Source organism: Lontra canadensis, unplaced genomic scaffold, assembly GCF_010015895.1.
Source record: "Lontra canadensis isolate GAN:19392208 unplaced genomic scaffold, GSC_riverotter_1.0 scaffold18, whole genome shotgun sequence".
NCBI classification, from domain to species: domain Eukaryota; kingdom Metazoa; phylum Chordata; class Mammalia; order Carnivora; family Mustelidae; genus Lontra; species Lontra canadensis.
The window spans coordinates 14,149,731-14,177,363 of NW_022631012.1; positions in this window are offsets into that span (position 1 = coordinate 14,149,731).

Here is a 27,633-nt window from a genome sequence, read left to right on the forward strand (position 1 = left end):
TGAAAACATGCCATCAGTATATGAGCTATGTCAGAGTTCTTTGGATGCAGACAACAGAAACTGAGCCTGGTTGACTTCAGCAAAAGAAGAATTTGTTGGACTGCAATTGAGTAGTTTAGGAAAAACAAACAAGCAAACAAACCAAAAAAACCAAAGAACTTAGAATCAAAAAAGACAATAATCAGGACCGCTCTGGGGATCTCAGTAACAGAAATGAATGGATACTCTTAAGGACGACGTAGTAGGAATGAATCAGCCATTGACTTAACATTCAAATTCCAGGAAGAATCTTAATGGCACTACTTAAATTTTGGGCAAGGAATGGGGGACACATTGATTAAAAGCCCCACCAAGTCTGCAATAGATGAGGGATGATTTCTCAATGAAAAATCAAATGATTGTTTACCCAAAGAAAGGGGAAGGGATTCTGGGCAGACAAAAACAAACAAGCACACAGGTATTCATTTCTAAAGTGGTTTTTTTTAATATTATATGAATCATAAAATCAGTTATTATTAAACCAATCAGGTAAGTCATATTTTAGTTCACTTGTTCGTTATAATTTCAACTGTGCATTTTTCCAATTATGTACATATTTTTTCATTTAATTAAAATGAAGCATTTTCAATGTCTCAATACCTGTTTATAGGGTAGTTTTGTTATGGATTTAACAATTTAATTAATTTATTTTTTTAACTTTTTAAAAGTAAGTTTCGTACCTGGAACTTGAACTTATAACCCTGAGATCAAGAGGTGCATTTTCTACCAACTGAGCCAGCCAGGTGCCCCATAATGGATTTAATCCTTAAAGAAGCCAGTCTGCTTTTAAGCCTTACCTCTTACCCCAACCACAAGAATAGGTCTTTTTATCTTTTTTTCTCTCAAAATAATAATAATAATAATAATAAGTAGGAGTGTGAATAGATTGGTTGAAACTCAATTTGCTCGTGATTTAAATGCTGTTTAATGAAAGCATATTATGTGCACACTATAGTGCTAGCTTCATAGGTAGTAAAAAGATTGATACACACAACAAAAAGTATAACTTCCTACACCTAAGGAATTTGTAATGAATATACGCACACACAATTAAGTGAAAAGTTCAGATAACAAATATGTAACCCAGATGTCAATGGAAACGACACATTCCTTTCCCTCTCGGTTTCCTAAAGACTCCAGAGGCTCCCATATTCAAGGTCACTTTTGAATCTTAGTATCCACTACCCCTGAAATCTTATTTTCACTTTTATTTCTGTCCCACAATTACTGCCTTTTCTTTGCTCTATACCAAACCACCAAAATTCCTACTTTAAAAAAAAAAATGGCATATCTGAATATAGTAGGCCCCCTTAACTCCAGGGATACATTCCAAGACCTGAAGTGGATACCTGAAACCACAGATAGTACTGAATGCTATAGATATTATGTTTTTTCATATATTTATATATATATATATATATACATATATATATATGTATATATATATATATATATATATATACCTATGATAAAGTTTAATTTATAAATAGGCATAGTGAGAAATTCACAACAATAACTAATAATAAAATAGAAAAATCATAATGTATTGTAATAAAAATTACATAAATATGGTCTCTCTCTTTCTCTCTCCAAATGCCTTATTATGCTATACTCACTCTTTTTGTGATGACATAAGATAATAAAATGCCTACATGATGAGATGAAGTGAGGAGAGTGACACAGTCATTGTGACATAGCATGAGGTTCCTATTGACCATCTGATGGTATGTTAGAAGGAGGATCACCATTTAGACAGTGGTTAACTGAAATTATGGAAAACAAAACCACAGATAAGGGGGGGCACTACTATATAGCAAACTACACAAACTGGAAAAATGAGGGAACTCATATCACAGAAGAGATAACTGGTTTTAAAAAAGAGTATTTATTTCTATATTTTTAAAAAGTCCTTCAGTTATTCCCAACAATTCAAGCCCCAGCATTTTACAATACCTTTTAGCCTACTCCTTGTCTAACTCCTTTGTAATAATTTGTCATATGTTATTATGCAGTGCAATTCAGTTCTCCTTAACTCAGCCCCAGGCCCCCCTTGGCACATCCCTAGACTTTCTAGCTACTGGACAATAGGTATCTACTTCCTTACTGATCTCTACAAGAGAACTGAGCCAGTATAAATATTTTCCCCCCAGAGATATTAATCTTACCACCCATTCTTAAGGATTAGGATGGGGGCAGAAATGGTTATGGTTAGCTTAGATTTTAATATTTTAGTATTTTTATCTTTGTTACAACTACTGTGTGCAGGCCCATGAGGGAGGAACGACTGTGGGCCCAAGTGGTAAGAAAGGGTTTTTTGGGAAGAACTATGATTTGAACTCATGACTATGACTTAAAAGTGTACAGATGAAGTTTAAACCGAAAATTTCAGATTAAATTTCTCTACCTAAATACATATATTTGTCTCTCTTTTCCAGAGCCCATCAAGATGTCATAAGTAATGTCAAAGGAAGAACAAATACATTGAAGTACTGAAAAACTGAGAGGGGTACCTTGAAGCAAGTGAAGAATTTCTGGAAGATTTACAGCAAATGGAAAATCTCCATAAAGCTGAAGAACCTGAAACTCCATGTACTGGAAAGAGAGGGGGCCTCTCCCTCAGAAAAAAAGAAAAGGAGAGAAGAGAGAGAGAAAACAGGAAATCAAATTTTAAAAGGAAAGAAGGAAAGAAGTTTCCCAAAAGAATCTTGGAATCCTAATATCAAGGATAGTAGGAATTAAAAAGAAGAACTGGCTATGGGGAGGTAGGTTGGATAAATAATTAAAGCCTGCAGAACAGCTGCACCAGTCCCTTGCTCTCAGAGTTGCTGGCTCTGTTGTTTATCCCAGGATACACTCTTCCACTGCTCAAATAAATGAAAAATCAGATACAGAGTATTCCCAGGGCGGTTGTTGGGACCAGAAAAGCATGGAGCTCCCTAGATAGTGTATGATCACTATGTGATCCCCAGTGAAATAAAACAAGCAAATTGTACATCTTTCCCTCAACTTCACTTATCAAATGCCAAAAGAATGTTTGCTCTATTCAGAACACGTCAATGCCAGAGAAACAAGGATTTTCACTGGGGCTGAGGAAATGCACTTCAGTTACCTATCCAGGTCAATACAGAACATTAACAAATATGAATATGCAGCCAACAATCATCAATCATTTGAAGAAAATGAAGGCTGTGAAAGAGAGGGAGCTGATTCCAGGAATGAAAGAACTACTTCCCGAAGAAACAAAGTTAATAGAAGAAACAAAAGGGAGTCAAGAGCATGTCACATCCAAAAGAAGAGCAGATGGTTTTAAAAAGAAATTATCAGACTCCTTGGAAATTAAAAATATGATCACCAAAATAAACAACAGATGGCTCAAATAACAGAATTTACATAGCAGAAGATAAATTTAGTAAATTAAAATATCTGGCCAAAGAAATCTCTCAGGATGCAATAAAAATAATGAGATGAAAATAGGTACAAAATTAAGAGACAAGAAAGATAGGTACAGGAGATCCAACATTTGTCTAATTGGAGTTCCAGAAGGGGAAAAAACCAAGAGGAAATTATGAATAAATACTTAAATAAGCACATAAAAAATGTTCAGCATCACTAATCATTAGAGAAATGCAAATCAAAACCACAGTGACATATCACTTCAACCTACTAGGATAGCTATTATCAAAAAAAGAAAATGACAAATGCTGGCAAAGATACGGAGAAATTGGAACCTTTGCACATTGTTAGTGGGAAGGTAAATGGTGGAGTTGCTATGGATAAAGGTATGGTGTTTCCTCAAAAAAATTCAACATAGAATTATCATATGATCCAGGAATTCCACTTTTAGGTATATATCCAAAAGAACTGAAAGCAAGGACTCCAACAGATATTTGAACATTGCTATTTACAACAGCATTATTTATAATAGACAAAAAGTGGAAACAAACCAAATGTTGATCAGTGGATAAAGGGATAAACAAGATGTGGTATATCCATATGAATATTTCTCGGCCATAAAAAGGAATGAGATCCTCATACATACTTCAACATGGAAAAGCCGTGAGAACATTATGCTTAAATGAAATAAGCGTGGTACAAAAGGACAACTACTGTATGATTCCACTTATATGAGTTACTTAGAGTAGTAAAATTTGTAGAGACAGAAAGTAAAGCAGCAATTATCAGGGCCTAGGGGAAGGTGGAAATGGAGAGTTATTGCTGAATGGTTACAGATTTTGGTTTTGAAAGTGAAAAAGGTTCTGGGGATGGATGGTGGTGATGGTTACACCATAATTTGAATGTAGTTAATGCCACTGATTGTACACTCAAAAATAGTCAAAATGGTAAATTTTATCTTATGTGTATTTTGATAAAATGAAAAATTTTGGAGCAAAGCAAAACATATTACATATGGCTTTTTCATTTAAACAAACCTTTTTAAGAAGAAAAATTATGTAAAATTTCACTGAACTTAAAAGCCTTCAGATTGAAAGAATTCACTGAGTACCAAGCAGGAATAATTTTTAAAAAATCAAACCTAGACACCTCATACTGAATTTTCTGAAGTCTAAAATTAAAAAGAGAATCCTAAAACCACAACAAGAAAAAGTAGATTACCTACCAAAGCATAGGAATCATACTGACATCTTACCTGCAGCACATAATACTAAAAAAAAAAAAAAAAAAAAAAAAACCAGTGGAGTAATGCTTTTAAAGCTATGAAGGGAGTTATTTTGAGTCTAGAATCATTTCTTGAGCAAAATTGGCATTCACATGTAGAGAGAGGACAAGTTTGGACCTGCAATTTCTCCATTTAGCACTTATGAACACTTCCTAGAGCAATTATTGGAAGATGAAATAGGGCAAACTGAAAAATTCATGTAAAAAAAGAAGTGCAATTCCAGGAAAAAATAACTAAAAGACTTTTTAATTAAAGTCAAATAATTGTTGATAATATGTCTATAAAACACACTACAATTTTTAAGATAAGCATAAGGCAAAATAATTGAGAATACTTAGAATTTATAATTCAGAGTAATTTCTGTGAAACTGGGGGAAGGAAATGGGGTAGAGAAGTTAAGTGAAAAGATTTGCCTAGTTTGAGGGGAGTGGGATTTTAGATATAGATTAAATATCAATTCTAAGAGAAAATGTAAATTTAAATGTGATTATTAAAAACATAAGAATATTGGAAAAAAAAACCACCTAAGAATATTGGACAATAAAGTGAAAAGATTTTCCTAGTTTTGAAGGGAGTGAGATTTTAGATATGGATTAAATATCAATTTCAAGAGAAAATGTAAAGTTAAATATGGTTATTAAAAACCTAAGAATACTGGACAACAAAAGAAAGATTTAGAACTTCCAAAAAGAAAACTTTATTAATGAAAGGGGAAAACAAGGACACACACACAAAAGTAAACAAGATCAAAGCCAAGAAAGACTTTCAAGTAGAAAACACAACACAAGAAAGCAGGAATAGAACTAATGATAGATTTAGCAAACACTGAGCTCCTGCGTTGTCCCAGGGACTGTCCTAAATGCTTTGCAAGTATTGACTACTTTAACTAAGGATACAATTATTTCAATAAATGTAGATGGGTTCAAATCCCTACATTCAAATCCCTCAATTAAAAAGAGATTCTTATGTCTTAAATTATGTTAAAGCAAGGTGAAAATGGAAAACAAGAGAGATAAAAAGACCTTAAAATAAAATTAGTTAAATTTTTGAGAACAAAAAGCTGGGAAAATTACACCAAACCAAACCAACAAAGCAGGGATGGCAATATGATTATTGAATGATAAAATTTAAGTTGAAAAGCATTAAATAAAAGAAAAAGGGTTATTTGATAATGTTGAAAGCTATAAATTATTAAAAATTTTAAGAGTACTGACTTATGAGCCTCGGAATAATATCCAAACATACTAATTCAAAACTATTAGGAACACCAAGATTTGACTGATTGAGAGGATATAAAAGAGAAGGAGAAGTTTTGCTAAACAGAAATTACCCAGTCAGTACTGGGAAAGGGTCACCTGGACTAAAACTTGAGACTCAGTGGAGAAGGCTGAAGGAGAAATATGACTAAAAAGATGGAGCAGGTTGAATGCCAGGTAAAGGAGTCTAGATTTTACCTTCCAGGAAAGGAGATGAGGGGTAGAAGAGAGAAGTGATGCAAGGTGTTCTTAGGAAGGTTAATCAGGCAGCAATTACACGACTGGCTGGAGGGGTACCTGGATGGCTCAGCCAGTTGAGTGTCCAACTCTTGATTTCGCATCAGGTCATGATCTCAGGGTCATGAGATGGAGCCCTGCATCAGGCTCTGCACTCAGTAGGGAGTCTACTTGAGATTCTTTCGCTCTGCCACTCCCCCTACTCTGTGCTTTCTTTCTCTTTCTCTCTAAAATAAATCTTTAAAGAAAAAAAAAAAAAAGACTGGCTAGAGAAGAAATGGAGTAGTGGCAAAACAGGCCAGAGTGCATGCTCACTATTGGTAAATCAGAGGTATATTTTCATATTATCCTTATGTTCTTGGACTATCACAAGGAAGTGTTTGGAAATAGAATTCAATAACATATATGAAAGCACTCTGAAAACTGAGGTGCTATAAATATGTAATATTAATATTAATTATTCTCATTCATTCTATAGTATTACCTTTAAATACTTAAGAGTTTCTAAATTATAATCAATGTAAATTGGTATCTGTTATCCTTATCCTGTAGGTAATTGGAAGCTTTGAAGAATTTGATCAAAGTGAATTCTTTTCACCAAGAAATCCAAGGAAAGCCAGAGTATGAGTAATTACAGTGCCTGTCCGAGAATATCTGGTTTCCACCTCTTTTTCTTCTTGCATGATTATCCCACTCTATACTGTGCAGAAAGTTAAGATACAGGAACTTGGAAAGGTCCTACTAACTAGAAGGACATTTTCTCCTGTGGGAGAAGCTTTCTCTGTTAGGATATTAAATCACTTTTGTAAGTTTAAGAAAATTTTGATACTCACTTTTTTTTTGGAAATAGAATTTTTAAATCTATAGTGCTTAAGATCTGCACAGAAGTAGGCCATGAAGAACAGATTTGACGGGTTTTAGGAACTGTTATCAGCAATGTGCTCCCCTCAATCAGTTGCATTAGTCAGGGTGGGGGGTGTCGGGGGAGACAAGATGGAGATAATGCCAAGAGTAGATCATTCAAAAACACATTTCTCCTAGTTTGGGAGCATAGTCAATTACTTCTTTTTCTTGCAGCAAGATCTTCCTAATTGCATATTCCCTAGGTTAATGTTCAAATTCATTTTCTATCCTTGACCACAGACTAATTTATAATAGTAGGAATGGCCCAGGTATTCTGGTTGGCCCTGGTGCATTAGCCCAAGATTAGCTGTTTGCCACAAATAATTACAAATGGGTAATTCAGACCCAGATAACTGAGAATCCTTAAATATATAGACTTTTGTTAAGAGCCAATTGTTAAATGTCTATGATACCTGTAATTCTGTGTACGTGTATGTGTATGTGTGTGTGTGTGTGAGAGAGAGAGAGAGTAAGAGAGAAATTAAAATTTTATGATAATTTTATGGTAATATTTTAGCACTAAAAGGTAATTACCAAAATCTTGCTTTTAGGAATTGAAGTCATTCTCTTTAGCCTCTCTCTAACTTTGAATATGTGAGGATTTTTATTTTTAAAGGAAAAAATTCAATGATAATCTTTAAGTACATGATTTTAATGTCACATACCAGAAAGAGAACATCTATATTAAACATGAGGCATCATTTCTCAACTGCTTTCATTAAGAATGATCATTTCCAAAATTTTTATCAAAGCTTCCCACTGGCAACAAAAATAAACATAGTTAATTATTTTCTGGCTTCACAAAGCACTGTTGTGAGGTATTGAGAGTAGGTTTTAAGATAGAACTATTATTGAAGATATGAGCCATTTATATATTTTTCCATAATATCTATAAAATATAATTTAGAAGGAATTATAAGCAAAGTGTATATACAATAACATTTTCTTGACCGATAGGAATAGGTGAGTAGTCCATTGTTTGGTGAACCTCTCCCAAATTACAAGGCTAAAGGTAAGACAGTTACTGATACTTGGTAATAACAATTGAGAAACTAAATGAATACCAGCTTGTCAAAACCTTATATTGGAGAGGACTCCCATTCTACCCACCTACCATTTTCTTGCTGCCCACTCGCTCCTCTTGGAGAGGATGTCTGGCTGTGACCAGAAGGGACCCTAGAACAATGTGTCCTTGTCTATCAGACAGTGTGAGCTGATTGGACCAAGGTTGAACTCTCTCCAAATCTGAGGCCATCACATTCTCTCTCTTGGTTTTGGATATGCAAACTAGAATGCCATTTGTAATCAGAGATGGAAGCTGCTATTTTTAGGGGCATACGTAATAGTATATTTTTCAAAAGACAAAAGTGTGAAGCAGGTGCAGCAGAGGCAGCACATGGGGCCAGAGAAACAGGGAGGGAAAGAAAGTGAGCAAAAGAAGAGAATTTTACTGATCATTTTTTGGTTCTGTAAAATTTGGCTCTACTTGCTAAAGTTGGGCACCTTGAAATGCATCCATATCCTTACAATAAACTTCTCTTTAATTAGCCCAACTTAAATGGGTTTCTTCTTGCAACCACGCATAAGAAACTGTTCAACCACTATGTTAATTTTCAAGACTTCTAAAGATGGCAATAACTTACATTTTTCTGCCAGAATTTCAGAGAGAAGCAAGCAAAGCAGATATCAGAAATGCAGTTGCCTCACTTTTGGTTTGGATCTCAAATCAGATTAGGGAAGCAGTGGGTGAACATTATTTTTACATGACCCGAGTCAACTTACTCTACTCAAAAGTGGGACTGCAAGCCTAAGAAGATAGAAGCGGTCAAGAATTTTTAAATTCTTTTCCTTTAAGTAATGGTAATACCAAGTGTGGGGATTATACGGGGCAACCGGATCCGCCATACACGGCTGATGGAATTGTTAAATGATACAATCACTTTGGGAAACCATTTGACAGTTTTCTATAAAGTTCACAATGTATTTGCCTTTTGGGCCAGCAATTCTATTCCTAGATATTTACCCCCAAGGAAATGGAAACACGTCTAGAAAGATACTGAAATAAGAATATTCATTTCAGTATCATTTATTGTAGCATAAAATTAGAAAGAATCAAACTGTCCATTAACACAAAGGTGGGTAAACCAGTTATGGCATATTCACCCAGTGGAATGCTACTTAGCAATATGAAAAGGGAGAAGCTAGTGACAGACATCACGGTATGAGTGTTTGGATCTCTAGAAGACTACTGAGTGAAAGGAGCTAGACCCATAAACTGTATTCGATAACAGGCAAATGTAATATATGGAGATATAAATCAGAGCAGTAGTTGTCCAAAGGGAGTGGTTGCAGACTTTGAAGAGAATTTTCTAGGATAAGAATTTTCTAGGGGGACAGCAATGTTCTATAACTTGATTGGGATATTGGTTTACAAGTGCATACATTTGTCAAAATTCATCAAACTTTACACTTGCAATCGGTGTGCTTTACTGCAAGAGGAAAGTAAAGACATTATTTGATCAAAAAATATATAAGAGAGCAAAAAACTGTTACTAAGGCAGGGTGGGTTAAACAGGAGAGTAGAGGTGGGGCACATTCAGAGGAAACACGCTCCTGCTTGTTGTTCAACTCCAAGGTTCCTAGCGTATCTGCTTCCCCTGGAGATCCCAGTAATAGACCTTGAAATTCCAGCACACATGAAATATATGAGTCCTACATGAGATTGTTAACGTCTCAGCTGTAAAATGGTGATGGTGGTGGTGATAACACTTAGCAGGACCACTATAAGGACTGATTGTGTTAACACATACAAGGTGCTTAAAAAGTGCTTGGTATGTAAGAAGTACTGGAAAAATGTTAGAATCCTCCTCTTTTTCAGAAAACCAAAAAGGAACTCTAAAGTGGGTCCTCATGCCTCGACTCACTATTGTGCAAGTTTTAAATTCCAAGGAAGAAAGAGATATATGGACTTTTGAAACTGCCAGTATATTTCCCTGAAAATGATGGTTTCCATTCAGAGAAGAGGCAGTCTGGAACTTCTCGCAGGAAATCAAGAGGCTGTGAATAGAGAACAGTTTCACTGTTGCCTGCCACAGTTGGGTGGGAGGCGCCGCTGGGGTTAAAAGCATTTCTCCCCATGCCAACGACTGTAAAGTGAACATCCCATTAACTGAGGCGGTTACGGTGTCTGCTCGTTTTCTCCAAATTACATAACTATAACTAGCTGGACTACTAGTGGAATACTGAAGAGAGCATTTACTCTCATTGGTTCATCCTTCATTTGATCAAAGGCTATGAACATCTTCATTTCACTTCAGGTTTTACCAACAGCATCCATGAATTAGACCTCAAAATGACTACATTACTGCAAACTAGATTAACTTAGCCAGCTTATATGACTGGCAATAGTTTGTCATTGTTCTGAGATAGATATACTGTCCTAAAAATCCGATAGAGCCCTCTTTAAAAAAATTTTGATGAATTCCCTAGAAGTGCACAGGAATCCAGAGACATTACTTACTGAAATGGATGCAACCGTATAATGTATCTTATTGAATCAGGACTATTTCCCAGTTGATTATTGGATGCGTAAATCCAATCAGAGTTATCACCTATCAAACTGAAAACATTAAATTTACAAAGAAAAATGGATCACCTGGCAAATCATAAATATTGCCATGGCATCTACATCATGATACTCTGTTGTTTTGAGTCAGGACTTGGGAGAAACATTAACTCTTTCAAGGGACCAGGAGTAAGGCACGTTCTCCTAGGGATGACCCCCTATAGTCAAATTTAGGAAGCTAAGCTACCCTTTGCATCTGAAAAGGCACCTTTCCAAGCAACAGTGATGAGCTCCTTCCATCTCCCTGTCCTCTCTCCCTTGGAGCCAGTGACCTCCAGAGCTGTAGACAAAGCAGCTTTTCTGCTGCATTTAAAACAAACAAACAGCACAGGAAGGTGACCCCATGTGATCAAGAGAATATGAGGCTGTTCTCACTGATCATAAGAATGTAAAGTCGAACTCTGATTAATATGCTGTTCCTGTTTTCCTCCTGGGAGAAAGTTGAATTTGGGGTTACCAGGAGAAAGCAGGGTCATCCCAGGGTGAAGCAAAGTGGGTTTTTTCATATAATTTTATAATGGTTTCCTCTATTATTCCTCTCCTTGCTAGGCCCTATTATGTTTTTCTTTGTCTTGTGTGTACACTTATACATCAAGTAACCACACATCTTACATATTTCTAGAGACTTCTGCTTTCAAATGTGTTAGGCTATTTTCCCCATAAACATATTCATACCAGACAGATCATGTTTCCTGCTTTTTAATTTGGAGACCAAGGTCGCTAGTAAGCCCATGATGAAGAGACTTCCCTGCTTCGTACGAGCTGTCTGTCTTCATTTCTCCATCATTACGTGAGGCGGACATTGTGCAGCATTGGTATTCCCTTCCGTAGTCTGTGTGTTACTTAACATTCTTTTGGTTGCAAGTGAGAGAAACAGTCTCTGGCGAAGTTAAGTTAAAAAGGTAATTTATTGAAAGGATGCTGAAGCAGCTCCCAAAATCCGAGGATGAAGAAAATAGCCAAGCCGGCTGGCTGAAATCTCAGCGGCAGGAGTCCATGCACTTTTTCCCTGCAGAGCCACCACTGGCGTGGATCCTTTCCAAGTGGTCCCGCCTCTGTGCATCTCCACTCAAAAATCCCAAATTGAAGATTTCCTCTGGAATCTGATTTGCTTAGCTTAGGTCAAGCGTCAGCTTCAGCAGGAAGGAAAATCTACTTGAAATAACAAGGCTGCTGAGGACTGTCCCTGCCCTGCCCCCCACTCTTCCTGTAGCGCATTTCCCTAAAAGAAAAGGGAAAATGGCCCTCAACTGAGAGGTAACATTTGATGCTCAGGAACCCCCTGTCTATTGTTTTGAATAGAACCATGCCTGGCAACCATTTTTTTAGTACTTTGCCATAACACTTCCACCAGTGGCTGGAAGTATTGCCCCTCCATCCCAAATGAAAGGCTCATTCTTCAGCCCAAATGCTTTCATGGCTTTAAAAATGTCGTTTGACTCACCTTGACATGGTACAGAGAGTGCAAAGCTAGCAATGGATTACAATCTACCCACCAAGCATGATAGACCAAGTTTTGAAAAAGGAAACTTCTAAAGCCAAGTAAGATACATCTACCTCCCAAAAGACATAATTTAAGATTGAAGGAAGAAGGGCTCTTTTAAAATGCCAGCGGGTTAGTTTATAGCCTCTATCTGTGCTGCAGAGATGGAAAAGGAAGGTGTCAAAAAAGTAAAATAGCTGATTTACTATCTACGGGAGATTAACAGCTTTGCTGGGCCAAGGCAAGTCTGGAAGTCGAGCGAGTGAAATGTTCCTGTTGGACCCAAGCTGATGAAAAGGGGCTGGGTGAGCACACTGACCGACTTCTTTCTATTGTGATGAAAACATTGCCATCCATCATGATCAAATCTAGTCAGTCCAGATTTGGGAATCCAGATCGTTTAAGGTTCATTTTCACAAGTTGGGACAAACAATGACTCTGGAACTAAATAACCAAATTTCCACTTCTTATCTAAAATGAGGGATATCACAGACCACATATGTATTCTCGTCCACCTTTTTGGAGTAGGAGATACCAAAAGCCCCAGAAAGAAGCTGTAACTTAATGAAGGTTAACTTTAATAGAGTCTATATGGCCAAAATATGGGTCAAACCCAGGAAACAAGATGTGGGGCAGAATTGGAGACAAGCCAGCTTCGGAGCCAGAACCGGCTTGTTCAGGCATCAGATTGGTTCACCCTCTCTCAGAGCACTGGGACAGGCAAGTGCCTAGCTGCAAAGCATCGCTCCCCATGGCTGGGGCGAAAACAGCTCCAACCTCACAACCAAGCCTGGGTCTGGAGGAGGGGGATCAGAAACTGAGCTCAGGACAGTTGCATCCACACATCTGGAACCCAAGGTCATTTACTGAAATAATCTAAGGAGATCACAAACACATGGCTAAATTCTGGAATGTGCTGACATAAAAATTAATAAGAAAATACCCTTCTACCCCTATTTTTTAAAAAATCATGTGCTTTGTTTAGTAGTGTGCTAAGAAAATCTATCAGAGCCTCATCTAGTTTCTAAGCATTTCCAGTGTTAAGGATAGCTTGCTATTTACCCACGAGCCTGGGTCCAACTTCATAAATGGCGCAGCCCCTATCGTATTTAAACTCTGCCACCTAGGCCTCTGAAAGATACTCAGGTATTAGGGTAGTGCTTCTAAACCCAGACAGATGCAGTATCTCCTTTCACAGCAAGTATTTTATAACATCTCCTTTCCTATCTTGAAATGATAATCACAGATAATGTATCTCGTAACTAAAAAAAAAATCAATATAATGCCACAGCTGTAATTTTAAGAAATAAAAGTTTATAATGAAATAATATATATTTCAATATGTAAACGTTCAGACATGCCTGTATTAAAAGAACAAAAAAGTCAGATGTCTGTACCTATATGTAAAATTACTATGATTGCAACAGCTAAAAATGCCAACTGTAACAGGTGCTATGTTTGCAGCTCAAGTGCCCCAAAGCAGTGTTGCTATCAGTGATACAATTTTCTGGAGTGGCTAACAACTTTTATTAAATTCCCAACAAAGCAAAGTATAATTTTCCATCCATTTGCATGGTAGTTGCACTCATGGGAAATTCAGTATATATTTAAACTATCCCTAATAAAGTCTGTTTTAATATAAAGTAGAGTTGGGCTTTAGGCTTAGATAATTATAAACGGGTTTTTCACCTACATCGATGTCTTTTGGGACTTTAAAAGGCTTGTAGATCATGCGTCAATTATTCACTCTGCAAGACTGTCTTGTATAATGCAGAGTATACAATCCCTGGCACCCATCATCTTCTGGATGGCCATTGTACCCCCAAACATTGTGACAATTGAGAATTCTCCTCCATATTTCCAAAAGGTCTTAGGGGAAGGCATCCTTGAGAGCCACTGTGAGGACATCTTAGTATGAAATACCATTTAAAACATAAGGATCAATTAATTGGCCCTTATGCAGTCTCTTCATAGTCTTAATGGTAAAAGTCTCCAGCCTATATTTAATGGTAAAAGTCTCAAGCCTATAAGACTCAAATCTGGGGGCAGGGAGAGAGGGGACAATTTGAGGGTCCCTCAAATAATTTAAGCCAAGAGCATATAAGAATGACCAGACATTCGATTTAGAGAACTAGTGGCTATATTGTTGAAAACCAAAATCATGTACCAACCTCTACAGGCCAGACCTGCCGGGTTTTAATCAATAGTCCAGGACAGAAAGTGTTAACCCATTTTCGGTTGCATCATCCACCTGAGAAACCACTCACATGGCATCTGATACTTCTCTATTCTGTGCTTCTGACCTTCTAGAATATTTTGTGTCTGCAGGTTAAACATTTAATATTGACCTTCTGTGACTTTTGCATAATCTAAGTGGTTAAGCCCTTTGAGGGCAGGGATCTTTAAAAAAAAAAAAAGATTTTATTTATTTATTTGAGAGAGGTCACGGGAGCACAACCAAGGCAAGAATCAGAGGGAGGGAGAAGCAGACTCCCTGCTGAGCAGGGAGCGCCACGTGGGACTCATCCCGGGACTCTGGGATCAGGACCTGAGCCGAAGGCAGCTGCTTAAGCCACTGAGCCAGCCAGCGCCTGTGAGGGCAGGGATGTTTTCTAACCTATCTTGTGCTTCCTCACAGGATCGGTACAAGACGATGGATAGGTGAGCACTCCCAGGGAGTATTCCAGAGACAGGGAGCCTGGCGGCATGCCCCCCCGCCTCCGGATTTCAGAATTGCTATGACTAGTGCCTGCTCTTTACCCCTCATCCTGACGCATGAGAGTGTTTGGTGTGTCCTTCCCGTCTCACCACGGATGCAGGGTGGGTGTGAGTAGGGGATGGGGGTGGAGATCCTTGTAGTTCTAGCTCATGGGTCTCAGGAGGAAGAGGCGCTCTCCTTGCAGGAGTCTGTCGGAAGCACCTGCCTGTCCGCTGCAGGACTTGACTTCGATGATAATCCTAGACTTCAAGTCTGGTACCAAAATGACAGGAGACTTTCAAGTGACCTGTGAAGATTGTAGTAGATTTGCAAAAAAAAGGGTCCCGTTCTCTTTGAATGCCACTAACACTGGGTCCTGGGGGCTGCCTTTGTCAGTGGGACACAGCAGACATGAAGCAGCTGGAAATGGGCTTGCACACGAGGGTTCAGAACTGCTGTTCGGAAACCATGGAAGCAAGCTTGAACTTGAATAGGCCACAGCCGCCCCATCCACTCGAGAGCTGATTGCAGCCACAGGAGGGAGGGAGCCCGGGGAAGCCGGCAGGACTGCCTCAGTGAGTCCAGCCCAAATGGCCAACGTGGAGAATCAGGAACTACTCAGTGATTGCCGGTCTAATCCTCTAAGTTCGGGGACGGTTTGTTACATGACAGAGGTGAACTGATGTAGTGACTCGAGCTCTCAGCGACGCGAACCTCACCTCGGAATAGCCGCTGCGCGTTCCCCCGAGAGCAGCTAGAGAGCTTCGTTATCCGGCTCACTGGAGATATCAAAGTTCCCAGCTTCTCCAGAGGAACGCCAGCCGCTCCGCTTACTGGCTTGTTTTATATACCCAACTTTCACACATAAAGGTTTCAATCTTGCTAAGTTATCAGATCCTGAAACCGCCCGAGAAAAAGAAACTTCACGGTCCAGTACACCTACCTGACATTTTTAGGCAGTTTCTCTGACTTTAATTTTACCTTTGGCTTATGAAACCTTATATAATGCATCAGTTTTGCTCCCTAAAAGCTTCGGGGTTTGATCAAATTACATGTTGTTATTTGACCCTTATGCATTTCTCCCCATTATGCTGGCTTACTGCAAGGTACTTGTGATTAAATATCATTAACCAAAGGGAATAAAGAAGTCCTGTAAATACACATGCCAACCTTTGAGCAAATACAGTCCACGAGCTATTTCAGAAAAGCAATTCTGGAGTTTTCTTCTGGCCCTGCTATTTCTGAGTTCAGCTGGGGCTCCATGAGGGGACAGGGGCACTCAGGCAGCAGTAACCAGGCCTGGTTTCCCAGCTAGGCCGTTCCCTCTGTTTTCTCTGAGATCCTGGAGTTACTGAACCTCCCCTCAATGATGAAACCTGCTTTGCCACTCACAGGCTGGGTGTGAGGAATAAACTAGGTAACGCTTTTGAAGGGATTTTGAAAACTCAAGATGAAAACTTCAAAGCGATGCGTGTCAACATTATCAAGTGTTGACTGGGCCACTGAAGCTTTGTTTATAAAAAACTGTCTCTGGTGATAAAATTTCACCTACACTCAGTAATAGGTTAGTGAAACCGTGGCTGCCGTGCTTCCCAGAGACAAGGAGCCCACGCCAAGCCCTCCAAGCCTCAGTGTCCTAGCAGCTGGGAAGACGGGTCCTGTGCCACCACCTTCTGCTCTGAATTTCCCTGTCGCTGTGCTGGGGCAGGTCTTTCGAGCAGGGGTCACATGGGTTTCATTTATTTGTGACATTAGATCATTAGACATTAGGCCCATTTCTGGGCCTACAGGGGATACTTCTACCAAAAAAGTTTGTCCACTCCTCTTATACACACCCCTGACATTTGCGGGGTCTGGGGCAAGAGGATGAATGGAAATTCAGCTGCCTTATGTCTAAATATTTTTGAAGTATCACAGAACTGAATATGGTGGTTAAGTAAAATACAGTACATTCTCCTATCTTGACAAATACACCTTCACGTTGACCTTGAAGGCTGGTTCCAAATTTAGAATTCTTCAGACCTCAGAGTTCCTTCCCAGGACATGCTTGCTTCGGGCTCACCCTTTCTCTTCCATCCTCTGCACTTTGAGGCAGACATCTCTGTTCTCATGCCTAAGCTCTACCCACACTCCCCACAAAATTAGTGTTTTTGGCCACCGGCAAGGCTGAGGTATGTGTCAGGGGTGTGTGGTCCCCACTCAGTAAGGCCCACCCAGACAGAGGTTTGCACGGGCCCTGCAAGTAGGGTAAGGGCCTTTTGGGCAGAGACTTCTAGAATCTAGATACCTAGAGTATGGTCCAGCTGGGGAATCTTGGGCCCCCTTCATGGCTACTTTCCCTTGGTCCTGTAGACTCCTTCGACTCACTTCCTGGAATCCCTGCCGCTGTCAGGTTTACCACTTCCCTTTCTCCAACTTCAAAAGCAAGCTGTGACTCGAGAAGAGATTGGTGATGATATTAAAGCTCTTATAAAACAAACACGGCACTAGTACCATCCAATCAACCAACCGTTCTACTGGCAAAAATAGACACAGTCTATGAGCAGTTGCTATGGCCTTAGTTCTGCCTGGAGCTGGCATTGCTCTCGCTCTCTCTCTCTCTGTTTGTTCATAGCTTGTCCCTCTCCCGCTACTTTGGCCAAGTCCACACAACTGACGCTCTGCCCCTGTCGGCTCGCTGGAGCTGGAAGACTTCCCTGACCCCCAGTGTCCTTGACTGCAGCGCTGACACCCTTCCAAGTCCTTCCCAGCTCCTCTTCCAGGACTGACGCCTCCATCAATAAAATGCCCAGATGAGTCGTAGTGTCACCACCTGCTGCACTGGGCCAAAACCTGCTGCCTGAATCCCCACGTTCGTCCCCAGCCACTGGCATGGGCCCCACCGAGCTTGTCTGGGGTTCTTCTTCCCCTTCACTTCCTGGGTACCGGACAGCCATCAAACTAGCTATATGGATAGACCAGATGCAAAAACAGAGAAGCAGAAGCAAGACTGTGATTCAAGCAGCGTCCTCTACATCTGGCTTCTGCCCTCCCTGTTTCCAGCCTTGATAGCCATTGGTTTCCACCTTTGTGACTAGGAGCTCCTTCCCATCCCATCCCTCCAGTCCTGTAATTTCTGAATTCAGCACCTCCTGCTCCACCTTCTTTCCAGCCCTGGTTGTCTTCCCTGGTGTGCTCTTTCTGCTGCCTGCTTCTAGCAGAACCTGTGTCCTGACTTCATTTTGACCTGAGCTCCATTACACTCTCTTGCTCCCTGACTAGTCATGTCCCACCTTGGAGAGGTGGGATTCCCAATGCCCTCCCTGGGGCAACAGGCCCCTGCGTCCCAGGCGGTGTCACTTGGAGTACCTGGGCTGCAAGTAGAAGTAAGAATGGAGGTCCTTTTCTAGTACATCTAAATGTTTTCAAGTTATACACTAAGCCAACTAATGCTAAATAAGACACATTCTATTACCTTACCTGGACATATATACCCTCCTAGTCTACTTGAAGTCCAGATTGAAAATTCAGAACCGAACTTCTCTTCCATGCCGAGGGGCTGTTAGGAGGGAGAGAACAAAGACGTCTGGTTTTAGAGGTGTCCAATTTGAAGAGCTGGGCACAACCCCATACAGAGATGTTCTGCAGACCTCTAGAAATATGGATATAAAATTTGATCGAAAAACTACAAACAGCAGAAACTCGAACAACACTGAGCTAAAGAAACAAAATTAAGTGGAATTTTCCATACCAGCTGACAGATGGTAAAATGTTGTTAAAGACAGTGGAGCTTTGCTGTACCCCTGGAATCCCTGCTCTTCATGGTGCAAAGGTGGTTTCCTCTCCCTCTCCTGATACGGCGTTTTCGTAGGATACACGGCTTTCCAGGGGCCATCAGGTGCTTATGGGAAGTACACTTAGATAGATTAGATTTGACTACAAGGGCCAAAAAATATCAGTGGCTTTGAGAGTGGCAGTCGAGGCTGCAAAATTGGTGCCACAATCCCTAGGAGCCCAGGCTGCTTCTATAATTCTGAATAACAGTTTCTACTTCATGATTCAAAGTAGTTGCTCAGGCTCCAGTCATCACAACCACATCCTAGCAAGCTGGAAAGAAGAAGAAGAAAGTATATACCTTTCCCTCTAAGAACATTTCCCAGAAGTTGGGGTGCCTCGGTGGCTCAGTGGGTTAAAGCCTCTGCCTTCAGCTCAGGTCATGATCTCAGGGTCCTGGGATCGAGCCCTTCATCAGGCTCTCTGCTCAGCAGGGAGACTGCTTCCTCCTCTCTCTCTGCCTGCCTCTCTGCCTACTTGTGATCTCTGTCAAATAAATAAATAAAATCTTAAAAAAAAAAAAAGAACATTTCCCAGAAGTCCTATGGGACAGTTCTACTGTCATCTCATTGCCCAGAGCTTAGATACATGGCCATATCTGACTGCAAGAGGCTGGGAAATATAGCATATATTCCAATCAACTAGGATTTCCTCCTCACTCTCCTAAATGTGAGGGATTTGATTGCTAAAGAAAAGAACGGAAACGTAAGGACAATTAGACAATTAGGGACTCTGCCACAGGTTGGAAGAGAAGACGTAACAGAGAGAGTTGCCTTAGCAACAGCCTCTCGTTGCTTCTGATACACTTAGAAGTCCTCGGTGGTCTGGACACCTTTCCACCCTGGTTCTGCTGCTGTTTAGGAGGGGGTGACGGAAACCTTCCCCACTCCCCAATCCCATTTCTTTTCTAGTGAAGCCCGCAACAGTAGGCTACTATCTAGATACTGGGTGAGAGTCACGTCTTAATTTGTCCTTGCTCTGCTCATCAAAGGCTATTTCTCTCTTTGAATGAGCTATAGCCGTTATTATGCCCGGAAAGGCTGTGAAGTTTCCACGGATCAGCAGTTTTGGTAGTTGACTCTGCCTGATCAGATGTAGAGCAAATCATAAACTATTCAACATGTAAACACTGAGGATGTGCTCTGCATGGCTAACTCATACGAGGTTTGCTTCAGCTAAATGGGTCCTGGGAGGGCTTTAATCCAGTTCTTGGGTGGAGGGGCGGTTCTAAATCCTACCGACCCAACACAGCAAATTTGGGAAGGAGAGGGAGTTGAAATGAGGAAAAGGGGGAAAAATAGGGAGCAGAGTCTTCCTTGTGAGATTCTGTCCTTTTCCTTCTGATTAGCCCCTCAAAGTCAAAGACATTCTGGGAGCTTATTGATGAAAGTGTTCTGAATGTCATCATGCAACAGCTTAAGGAAGAAAAGATGTTAGTTCAAATCCCTTGGGACACCAGCAACATGGCCACTCAGGCTGAATCCCAGCACCAACTCACCCCACCTGGTAAGTCCTTCACCAGAACGATGATCTCATGGATCTGTCCTTTCCACTAGTTACCACTCACTATGGGCCCACAATGACGGAGCACCATTATGGCAAATGCACAGGGTTTGGAGCCAAGTAGAACCAGGTTAAAATTCTAGATCTGTTATTTACTAGTTATGGAGTCCGAAACACTGAGCAAAGTCAGTAACGTTCTGAGACTTAATTTGCCTGCATGTGAAATGAAGGGGAGGGGGAAATACCTCACAGGGTTGCTGTTAGGCTCAAGTCAAGACAGTACGTGTAAAACACTAGAGCAGTTCCGGCCCAGTCAGGTATCCAAGCTGTTATTTCCCTCCATTGTCCCTTCTCCCTGACTGGAAACACTGAGTCATGTGTAGGACTCACCCAGGAAGACCTGCAGTATCTGATAACCCTTGCCCACCCCCACCGTTCCCAACGACGAATTCCCTCTCTGCTGCTATTTGTGACTCTGGCTAAGCCCCACCCTTACTTATCCAATTCTTTCTCACCAGTCCCAGAATGTCCTTTCTCAGCAGCTGCCTGGCCTGCATCAAATTCTCCCTGCCCCAGGGAGACATACAGAGGAAGTCTTTAATTTCTCCTACCACAAAAAACTGCTTGTTGGCTAAGTGATACCTCAGTCCAGATGACCTGGGCTTGGCCGGTCCAGGGGACGGTAAATCCACAGCTGTGAAAACATGTGGTCTTAGTAACTGAATGTCCCCTGATCCTGAAGGCCCTCTAAAACACTCCCACGGTGACGAAAATCTTCTCTTGGATTAGAGCAGGATGCAGGGCTACCTGGAGAACTTGGAACCTCAGAAACTTCCTTCTGGGTTGTTGCATGTGTTTGCAGCTCAGCCTTCCTTATTCCTCTATCAGCTGCTTCTGGCCAGTGACATTAGCCTGGCCAGAGGAGGAGCCTGGCCACACCCAGTCCAGTTAACAATGGAGGCCTGGAGTGACAGACACAGAAGAGCTTGCTCCTGATCCTGACTTGCTTCCTCAACAAGGCACACTTGGGGACTCTGTCTTCTCTTCTTCTTCCTCCAGCCATAGGGCAAGGACCCCTACAGCCAGCCCTCTGCTTGGGCTCATATCCCAGTCCTTGAAGTGGTTTTCTTCCATTACCTCCTCTCTCCTCTTCACCATGAACGCTTCCCTCAGACTGGATCATTCCGAACACCACACAAACATACTTTGTCATCTCCCAGTTAATAAACAACCAAAACAAAATGGACATCCTCTCCTTACTCTGCATCACCCTCCAACCACTATCCTATTTCTCACAACCTTTTAGAAGAATTGTCAGTAATATTTGTCTCTTCTTTTTCATCCCCATTCTCTCCATGACACAATCCATTGTGGCTTCCATTTCTTTCTCTCTGTTGCCACGGTTGTTATCAAGACTTCCAAAGATCTCCGCATTGACAGATCTTGGGGTATATTTTCTATCTTCATCTTGTTTGGCTTCACATCAGCTTTCAGTGACATTGACCACTATCCTTTTAACCTTCCCTCCTTGGCATCTGTAATGTCAGCTGTCTCCTGGTTTTCATCTCTATTCACTAATCACCCTCTCTCTGGCTCCTTTGCTAGTCTACCCTCTTCTATCCATCCCTAAATATTGGAGTTCTCCTTGCTCCGTCTAGAGCCTCATTTTTTTCTTTATACTCTATTGAGGGCCAGATATGTCTCCTCCATTCTCATGGGTTTAGATCTCTTTAATACCATTTATGTGCTGATTACTCCTCAGTTCACAAATATTCCTCCAACTTCACCCCAAAATGTAGACTCAGCTCACTACTAGAATTCTCCATTGTGTTTCTCATGAACATTTGCAAATGACTAAAATGGAACTTTTGATTTCCTTAAGCCCCTCTTTCTTCTTTAGCCTTCCTCAAGCAAGAAAAAGGCGTAATACTTCTACCCAGTTAGTTGCTCAGGCCAGTGATCCTTGTTGAATTTAAGTTCCACACTGGAAGGGATCTTTGTCTGTTTTCATTGTTGATGTATCCCAAACAACTAGAACAGTGGCTGGCACAGAGTAAGCACTCAATATTTGTTTGTTGAATAAATGATTCCCTTAATTTTTCTCATGCTCTACATCCAATTCATCAGCAAATCTGATTGATTACACGTCCAATCCAAACCATACTCCCACCTGCTCATGACTCTTCATCTCATGGCCACTATTCGGATGATCTCTCACCTGGATGTCTGAAGTAGCCTTTCTTTTTGTCTTGGTACCTCCCCTTTTCTCCTTGCCAACCTGTTCTCTTTACAGCATCAGGAGATATTACTCCTTTGCTTAAAATCCTTCAGAGGCTTCCCACTGGGCTTCAAGGAAATATGAACTCCATTCTTCGGCCTACAAAGACTTGAAAGGCTATTTCTAAGTTTTTGACCTCATTTCATAACCATTTCAAATTTTCTCATTAACTTTCAGTCATTGGTCTTCCATGAAGTCCTAGAAATTTCCAATTTCCTTCCACCTCAGGCCTTTTCAATTACTGTTCCTTTTGCCTAGGAGTGTTCTTCTCTTTTCTCTTTGAATGGAGGATTCTTTCTCAGCCTTTAGGTCTCAGCTTAAATATCACTTTCTCAAGAGACCTTATTGACTACCCTACATAAAATAGCCCACCTTGGTATTTTCTGTTACAGTACTGCAATTAACATTGAGTAGAATCTATCATTATTTTGACCATTTGTTCAAATGTTTATTGTCTCTCCCATCTCTTTCTCTATTCTTCCCACACACTTGTTAATTCCATAAAACTAGAGGCTGTGTCTGTCCTGTTCACCACCATATGCTCCTGGGTCTGGTATGGGTACCAGCATTTGCTCTATATTGTATTTATTGAAGAATGAAGGAATGACTCAGATGCGCTTCACCTGTCAAGTTACATGTGCATTCTTAAGGTATCTGGTCCTACTTCACAATTATTTGGATGTGAAGTAACTCGGATATCAGCCTGAGGTCCCCATTCCTTCAGATTTACATACAGTTGAGAGGAACTCTCTTTCCTGCAAAAGTTCAATGTCCTCCCCAGGATGTTTACGAATTCCTGGTGTCTTATGTTCTCAGGAGCACTTCTGGTTTTAATTTGCTGCTCCTGTAAATTCTCAGCCTCATTCACATCTCTTCTCATAAAGCTGTTCTTAGATTTCTGCTCTAACATGCAGCAGATGAGAAACGGCTTTCTCTTTCTCACTGGCCTCAAACACCACCTGACCAGGGTTTGAGGATAAAGCAGAGGTGCTGGAACCTTAGTTGGTGAGGGAAGCAACATTGTTTACACTACAGCACTAGGAAAACAACAGCTTTAAATGTCAACATCGAACTTTCCTATCCTTACAAGTTCTGGAGCCGCCGCTGCCGCCCTGCCATTGGTGATTTTTCACGGGTGACATTTCATGGCCCCTCTTCTCCTTTCCCATGCTTCTCCCCGTCATTGGTTTTGGAGAGCAGCTTAATGCTCTCTTCCTGCTCTTTTAAACCAAAGGGCGGTGGGAGGGAGCAAATGGGAGGGGGAAAGGTGACACTTGCCTTTCAAATATACACATAAAGAAACAGGCCTTAGAAATTTCCCTTAAAGAAATGGAATAGCTTCAGGTTGTTTTGATTAAAAAAAAATGTGTATTTTTTACTCTATTTTACCTACTTATTCTGTGCCCCAATTAAGAGAAGTATATTGATTGCTACAAGCGCAAACATTATTAGTGACATAGAGAGAGACAGAGATGTTAGAGTGACAGTGAGATAGAGACAGAGACAGAAACAGAGATAGAAATAGAGATGACTGGGGAATTATTTTGGTCGTTTTCCAAAACACTCCTGTGGAAAGGCCAGAGGCCCACGGATTTGATTCTCAGTGAGTCATAACTTTGGAGTCAAGATTCCTCTTGACTGGGTCTGCAGCCACCCAACCCCCACCCCTTCACGCTGTACCTGTTATACGTTGGCTCAGGTAGCCCAAGTAACAAAATCTGGTAGAGTGTGAGCTGTAGAAAGGATTTAAAGACAGCTAACATTAAAGCCAAGGAAGAATAAGAATCCCCATTTAGATGTAAAAGTATGGAACACCAATGGGAATGGTCAGACTTGATTTCCAAAGAACAGCTCCGAGCACACAGGAAACCTCACACATTTCAGAAAGAATAAGGAAAATAATAAAAGGAACTATGTTCCTCTGGTGAAAGAGATTGAAATCATTTGCTTCAGACGAAAACGTTTGGAAAGGTCATGTTTAGATTACCCAAGGAACATAACAGCTGACTCCCCAGAGCGCAGAGCAAAGTGCACTCTGCAGTTGATGTGGGTTCTCTTTTGCTGTAAGCACAAGTTGATGTATTCCAGACCATTCAAGCCAAGAAAACCTGGTCTCTAAATACAGAAGAGTTTATACTTTATAGAGAGGTTGAGCCATTGCTCGCTTGCTTAAATTAATGGGGAATGGGGTTATAAATGGAATGGTCAGCATCAGTATTTCTGTGGGTTACTGAGTGAGATACATGCCAGGTATTCTAGAAAGAATAGAGATAGGACTGTCCCACCATCCATGGTAAGGTGGAGAAACGAGGGGTTATTGCTGTTCCTGTGGCTCTCCTCTTACCCCCAAATGGCAAATAGGGACAATCCTTGCCCCAGCTCACTGCCTCTCCCAACATTCTTCCTTTGTAAGCCAAGTCTTTGAAGGAAGTTGGGGCCTGTCCACTGGAGGCCCAGTGCAGTCCCTCTGACAAAGAGAGCTGTACTCATGTTCTCTGCAAGGCTTTTACTACCAACACTTCTATCACTTCTATTCTTCTTTCACACTTCTTTTCACACTATCACACTTCTATTGCTTCTTTGCCTCTTGTCTTCTTGAGTGCTACCTTGCTAGATTAGGTGAGCAGAAGTCACTTGGTCAGAGTTCATGACTCAATGAATTCCTCCTCAGTCTCTTCTCCTCTGCCATCAAGCATAACTCACTTGGGAGATCCAGAAGGACTTAGGGGGCTTCTGGACTGATGTTTGTAGTCAATAGTGACCCAAAGTCCTTTTACTTCCTTCACTGAGGAGTTCTATAGTACTGCAGGCACGAATATGGTTCCTCCCTTCCTTCCCCTCGCTCCAACTTCAGTACATAGGCAAGACATCTATCTAGATAGTCTCAAACACACCTCCTTCTCCCATCCCCACTGCCACCAACCCAGCCCAAACCTAGACTGGTGACAGCAATTCCAGACACTTCCTTATCTTCTCTCTTTTTCCCATTTTCCACACATCAGCCAGAATCATCTTTTAAAATGCAAATCAGATGATAACCTCTATCCTACTAAAACCTCCAATGCACTGGCAGCTTCAGAACATCTGTGCAGGTTGAAAGGACTGTTTCGTATCACTTACCTAATACTGTGGAAACAGCTGTTAAAGAATGAGCGGAGGAAGGACTGACGTGGTTATGGGGGATGGAGGAAACCTCACACCACTTGGAATAAAATCTATTGTATCCTATGGCTTGAAAACACCTGCATGGGGTAGCCCTCCTCTTTCTCTCTGCCCTGAAATAGGTCCACTGTCCCTTTGCTCACTGTGGGATGACATGCTCATCCCTCCCACAAGCTGAGCTTGTTCTGGCCTGGGGTCCTTAACACATGCTCTGCCCTCCATCTCTGCTTCTGCATGATTGGACCCTCCATGGCCACAATGTCACCCCCTCAGAGAGTGCTTCTCTGACCCCCCACCCCCAAGAAGCACTTCCCATGCCCCCTTCTCCTTCCCTCCCATTACTCTGTATCACTGCACTGGGCTTTTTTCATAATGCTTTCCTGAATTTTGCCAGGCTTCCTGACTGGACTGTAAATTCCAAGAATGCAAAAGAGCATTTTGATTTTGTCTCCCAGCACTTAGCACAGTGCTCAACATAATAGGCCCTCAAAAAACACCCATGAATGAATGAGTGAATGTCCACAGGCTGGCTGTATTATTTCTTTTCTGGTCAAAAGAATCACGTGTAACTAAATGAAGAGGGTAGTAGCCAGGATGAACAGCAAATCTGGGCTCTGCACACACAGTTGCTACCATTTCCACACCTAACCTAAAGCTGAGGGATAGTCTGATGGCATCTGAACCCAGAGAACAGGTATCAGGGATGTGGGAAGGGACGTGTGGAGATATATCATTACCACATTTAAGGGCATCTAGAACCCTAGGTCTAAGGGTGGGCTTCTCAGCCCCCATACTATTGAAATTCCGGGCTGAAAAATCCTCTGTTGTGAGAAGCTATCATGTGCATTGCAGGACGTTCAGCACCGTCTCTGTCCTCTGTGCACGAGAAGTCAGTATCACGCTCCCCAGTGGTTGTAAACAGCCAAAAATGTCTCCAGAAACCACCGAAGGACCCCAGGGAACAAAATCATCCCAGTGGAGAGGCACTGGTCTCGGGGAACACTTAACCATTTTCGGGTGGATTGCAGTGATCTGAAAAACCGTGGATCGTGCCAAAGAAAGAAAGAGGAAAATGAGATTGGTAATAGGTTGCTTCTTATTCCTGGCATGAGGACTAGCACAAAGGATTCAAAGGCCAGAATATGTAATCAATCTAGCTTTAGCTTCAGAAATAGACAAAAGATCTACAGGACGAAGCCTGAAGCTCACTTGAGATTTCCAAAAGAAGAGAGGGGTGAATTAAATAGGACTAGATAAAAAAAATTCACGCCACAGCAACAGGATTTAATTGGCTGCAGTCTGTGAATGTGAATCAAAACAGGGCCACGGGCGCAGGGGGCCATGATGACTGAAACGACGCCCATCGTCAATGACTGGTTTATCAACCTGGACTTGCTGGATGGACCGCGGGGCAGGAGCTGCCTCTGGTAGTGGCCTCAATCAATAGGCGAGTCCAGGTAAGCCGTCCGGAAGCTGGTAGACCGATACCATCGCTGGCCCATGGCACGGCGACCAGAGCGCTTTATAAATCATCTTGACATCAGTCCAAGCAGTAGAAAAGCGAAACTGAGGTTTCGGGTCTCGGGTCTGGAAGGAGGCGGCTTGGGCACAGAAGAAGTGAGTAGAGATAGCCGATAGGGGTGAGACACAAGTGGAATGCGCTCTGCCCGTAGGAAACAAACACCAAAAGTGGATTGCAGAAATGCAAATTGAGACACAGAGAAGGTGTCAAAACAGTTAACTAAATCTGCCTGGAAGGCACTTGGAATGGAAAAATGATTACCCTTAGCGCAGAGCCCTCCCAAGGAAAACAGGAAACACACTGCCCAGGGGCGGGGGGGGGGGGGTTTGGGGGGAAAGTACAAAACCTTCCTCAAACAGACAATCCTCCATGCAAGTGGAAACTTGAAAGGAGGCACGAAGCCGCCAACTCTCCCACAAACACTCAGTAACCGTAG